Source organism: Phalaenopsis equestris, unplaced genomic scaffold (assembly GCF_001263595.1).
Source record: "Phalaenopsis equestris unplaced genomic scaffold, ASM126359v1 Scaffold000347, whole genome shotgun sequence".
Taxonomy (NCBI): Eukaryota; Viridiplantae; Streptophyta; class Magnoliopsida; order Asparagales; family Orchidaceae; genus Phalaenopsis; species Phalaenopsis equestris.
Genome location: NW_018164789.1, coordinates 403,796 through 409,791, shown reverse-complemented (window position 1 = coordinate 409,791; position 5,996 = coordinate 403,796).

Genomic DNA, 5,996 nt, shown 5'->3' with positions numbered 1-5,996 from the left:
TAGTTCTGCAAAATAAAGTAAAAGGCGAGAGCGACTGCTGTGGTTTTCTTTTGTTTTATTATTCTGTTCCTCCAACCACCACTTTTGAGTCTTCAGCCTATAGCGATTTTAGTCGCTTTGGAGCTGTATGTGCGCGGGGCACATGGTGGGCTGTATCGCGTGGACATGTGTCGTATTTCTGCTCGCTATTAGTACTGTTAAAGCGCTCCTATCTGCGCAGATGATGGGACAGAATCGCCAGCGGTACCTGTGCCATCTGGGATTTAGGCGACCGTTCGCACGGGATCGGACGGTGGGAATCGCGTTGACAGAGATGGGGGCCGCAAGGCGATTCCGTTTGTCTCAATCATAGCATAGCACCCAATTTTTATGCATATATTCATCTCACATGGAGGGCTGCGAAAGAGCTCAAGCTGCTCTTGTTTGACTCGTTAAAAATAGCTCTTGTTCGAAATTGGCTTATGAACAGTGTGTTCATGTTCGGCTCGATTTAAATATTTGTGTTCATGTTAGGCTCGAAATTGGCTCGTTAAACTAAAATAAAGAAAAATAAATGTAAAGTTTGGGATTCGAACCTGTATCAAATATATAAAAAAAACACTCACCACATTGCCACATGAAGTATTATGATTTAAATTTAGACATAAATATATATAATATATTATTGTATAAATAATATATGTAATATATTGTTATATAATTTTTTTTTTAGCCGAATACGAGCGAGCAAATTTGCATTTCGAGCTTAAAAATTTGTTCGTGTTCGGCTCGTTAGGCTTAATGAACAAGCCGAACATAAGATGCTTAATGAGCCGAACATGAGGTGTTCACAACGAGCCAAATTGACAGCCCTACTCACATCCAAACTTTAATTTTTGCATCCCAAGCACTCTAACCGTATAAAAAGTCACTGTACTATTTCCATCTTTTCATACAGGGTGCTTTAAATATAAAAATTAAAGTTTGGGTGTGGCTACAGCTAAACACCAACACATGGAAGGCCCCGATGAAGGGGGTGAGGAATCAGTAAGAAACCATCATAGAGAATTCTCAGAATATACAGCCCCGAAGTAAAGCATTCAAGAAGAATGACAATAACAATAGCTAAGAAAAACTACCAATAAGGCATCCTTAGATGATCAGTAAGAGTCCAATCACTAGTTATTGTTTGTCAAGAGATTTATGGCGACAGAGATATATTAACATCTCAATATTGTATAAAAATATAATATATATATAAATAAAAGAAGAGTTAATAGAGAGAACATCAAAGTTTTTTTACGTAAAAAACTTGAAAGAAAAAAAAATCATATGACCTAACCCAATTCAAATGATTGTATTATTCATGAATATTTTATTAAGTTTTATCTTCCCTTGAACAACACAACAGAGGAATATAATAGTGGGAGAAAATAATGGGCATTGAACACAAAGCCCTTGTTGTCGGGTCATTCATCCTCGTCATTTGATCTGCCTATGAGATTGATCATTTATTTACACAAATAATCCATGTTATAAACCAATCATTTCTCCTCGAGATTCATGGTGTATTCCTTATGTGCAATGTTGAAATAATAATTGCTTTGAAATAACTCAACATAAATAAGTGAATAAGACTAATTGAAACAATAATTATTATATTCTGATTATAATAATTATGGTGAGACTATAGTAGTCATAGTTGGCTATAAAAGTTATGGTTAACTATAAAAGGCACATATGGTAGCTATAATAGTTATAGTAGAGCTACAAAAGTCATAGCTGGATTTTATAATAGTCATAATTGATTATAACAATTAATGGTGGTAGTTGATAATAACTGTTGATCGACAGCGACCTTTGATGGTAGATGTTGAGCATTGTTGGTGGCAAACTGTGACGGTTGGTCATGATTTCAAGTGACCGACGATAACCGTCAAGTCTTTAAGTGTTAAGTATTGGTAATTCACTTACTCTTTCCTTCTCTTCCCCGCTTAACTAAGGAATAACGCTTTATTTATAATTTCAAGAGGAACATTTTACTGAATTTAGTCAATTTCTCAAATCACTGCATCATACGGTTCATATTGATTTTTTTATGTTCATATAACTTTTTCAACATTTAAGCGTCTTGACGACTACAAAATTGAATGTTCTTGGGTTCATTGGATTACTCTCATCAAGATGATCAATTTGAATATAGGCATGTCAAATTTTGAGATCGTTTAACCTTCCAATTAATGCTCCAATGCCTTTAACCACACTTTAAATGTTTGATCTCGGCTTATTTGGACTCGACTTTGAACACTTTTGGAACCATTGAATTTGTCTTGTCCAGACGCTCAGTTTAACCACAAAATTATTGAAATTGGGCTTTGATGATCTCGCGCTTAAATTTGGAATGTTTCTTGCTCAAAATACATCGTGATTCGTGCCTAATGATAAAAATTTCTCAATGACATCATATCTAATATTAATAATTTTTAATATAACGCATGAGTTTGAGGCAATGTATAATATCAAATTAACCCTTTTTGAAAAAAAAAGTAACCAAACATTAAATGAACGCAAAATATTAAAATAAAAACAAAAAAAAAACTTCATCATGTTTATGAATCCATCAATACTAACTAAGATCATCTTATTTATTGCTTAACTTTAGTGGCATTACTTGGACCAAGTAGGAACTACCTGAACAACACTTGCCTATATAAGACCAATTTGAGTTAGCTCTTTCATTGCCATGCATGAAGAGGTGTGGAGTTAGTCATCATTCCTCGGTCACCAAGGATCATTCTGTAGAACACTCGGGTCACTGTCATCGTAAGTGGCTCATCATTAGCAAATTACAACGATAGTAACTCAATATTATGCCTAATAAAAGAAGAGTTTTTGGCTTCTTGGAGTCTCAATGACCTCTGCATGTACTTCATAATCATTTATGAAAACTAAATAATATCAAATAAATTAATATTCTGATGCAAATTGATCATTGCCATTTTTTGTGATATTAGATTTTAGCAATGAATCTTCTTTAAATTTATAATTAAATTTCCTTGGTCTCATGTCATTAAGCTCAACAAGTTTATATATCTAATCCAGCAATTTATGATATTAAAATCGGTGACCATCATTAGACTATATTTCTATCTAGTTTCATAGATATGAAAGAGATTTATTAAAAAAAACAATTCATTGAAGAAGGTAGGAAAAGAGGTCTACAATTTAAGACCAATTTATGTACCAAAACTTAAAAAAAAAATCTCATTAAAATTTCATATTTTATCTAGATATTGCTATATTATCCATTTTTATCATTTATTTATACTGTCTAGGATCTTATTCTCCTAAATAAATCATATTAATATGATTAATTATATCAAAAAGATACCCAAGCATAATACTCTTGATAATGGAGATGAGCTTATTTTATTTCTTTCAACTATTAAATTCATTGAAAATTTGACCCCAATAAAAGTTAAAAGAGAAGTACGGGTTCAAGTGTTATGAGGGCGTATAAAAGAAAGTCTAGAAAAAATAGAAACAAATCAGACAAAATTTTATGATTTTTTTATCTAGCGTATTTTAATTATATTTTTATTTTGTCAAGCAGATAAAAGACCAAATCTGGTCCAAGACTCTTCATCAACAAGAATAAATTGCATCATCTAATAAGAATAATAACTTGGAAGTAAGAAGCATGAACTTCATGGACTCTATGACACGGAGAGGTAGAAACATAAGACTTACTCCTGTAGTAATACAAGAAGATGCATAAAGAAAGAAAGGATATAAAAAATTAATTTTATTATCATAGACAAACTAACCAAAGTAAACTTTTAATCTTATGAAGATTAAATTTTGATACTTAACTTAAATGACTTTAAATAAGTCATGTTGTGAGCATTATTTTATTATATATATATATATGTATATATATATAACAATGAATATGAACTATGTCGCTTGCAAGGCGATGACAATTGTTGTTGTGAAATCTCCATACTTCAGTCAATGGCATTATTGTCATTGCCATCGTCTTGCAACCACCACCGTCAAATCATTGTCATCTAGTTGACACCACCAAATCACCACTATAATCATCAGATCAGCATCGTCTAGTAAAAGGCACTGCTACCACCAGACGTTGTTGCCGCCGAACCACCATCAATCGACAATTGTCCCTAGAACATACCGGTTGTTGTTGAAGAAAAAATTTTCGAACCGCAATCATGTGGTTGACATTGATGCCGCCGCTTTTGTTATTTGGTCGTTTTCGCTTTTATCGTTAGACTACTTATGCATGACTGACATCATTGTCACAGTTAAACCTCTGTTATTGGATCATCAGTGTCAGATCACTATCATTTGGCTATCACTACTTCTATTGCTGGACCAATTTTGCATAGCGACATCGCCATCAGTGATATCAAATCCAAAATTCTGTCATGCACCCTCTGCCATCGGTCTTCCATTTTCATAGTCGGTTCACTATCTTTTTCTTAATATTTTTCTAGTTCTTGTAATATTATTTTCAGTTGATCGAGGGCAAGAAAAACTGTGTACCATACATATAAGTAGTGGAACTATTTTAATCGAGCTAAGCCCTGTGATTTTTTTCTTTTTAGATTTTCAACAAAAAAACTCCCTACGATTTCTCTATCAGTTCTTTTTTTTCTTGTGCGTATACAGAATTTATGTTAAATGCTAAGACATTAATTTATCTCTATCTTCAAGAATTTTCAAGAACTCAAAAACTATAAGAACAAGTAAACTACATGTATAAAATCATTTTTGTAAGAAACTTGTATTCGGTTCTAAGGAAATAATTCAAATATAGATCAAATAAATAATTAAAATACATAAATTTGTAAATACAAATAACATGCATCCGGCCATTAATATTCTATCGTTCTTCACTTACAGTAATTCTAAACATTTTTACACTCTCACCTGATTGTACATGTATTACTTAAAGGAGAGATAAGGCTCAAGGATCCCAAAAATTTTTAAGTTAAATACCATTTCTATCCATCTCAAAAATGTAAGAAAAAACTGCTAATCCTATAAATAGAAATTATAATAATCACTTTTTGCTTTTATAATAACTAAACATACAATTATAATAAATATTCACAAGAAAATTGAACAATTTATAAATTAATTATTATTTAATTACATTTCCGGAACTAACAATTTTCACTCCTCAGTTGTCATATAAATCAATAAGACAACGAGCACAGTATGCGTCGATAATTGCTCCAATGATCTCCATCAAGTTTGAGTGGCCAAAAATTTCAAACGTTTGGAATGCTACAGCACTTGTTTGCTGTAGCGAAAGGCTTTTGCTATCAGCCTTCCCTTTCAAACTACATAAATGGCAAGTTGCCCTTTCTAGGGATTTATTGCTTTCTCTTATTTGTCCGGATCCGCTCAACCTCTCTCTTTCAATTTGATATTATACAGTGTTTGGAAAATGTCTCATTATTTTTTTTGTTAGTGTGATGGAATGTATATATATATATAAATCGTTGGCCAACCCAAAGATTATAGATCCTCACAGATCAAATGATAGGCCAGCTAAATCGTGGGCTCATTTATTTTATATATGCCTAAAATGTCTTATAACATGCCCATAAAATTATGGGCAATCATGTAATTTCCTATTTTATACCCTTCTTGCCTATAGATAGGAGTTGAGATGTAAACAAACCGAACTTTTTTGACAACCCTAAATAGGAGGGTCATTTCTACATTAAATATTTCTCTTTTTCTCTCTCCCACTTTTATGCTATTATCTTTGATTATGATATATATATATATATTGTCACCAACCGTGGCAGAGCAGCCTATTTGAAGGTCGTAAGTCCCCTCTTGTCATGGGTTCTAATCCTCATCTTGCCAGTTTGCCGGTAATGAGGGCGGTCCTCGAATAGTGAGGGACATGAGGCTAAGGGCTTGTATAATAGCTTCTGACCATTCTTCTGAAATATTATATATATATATATATATATATA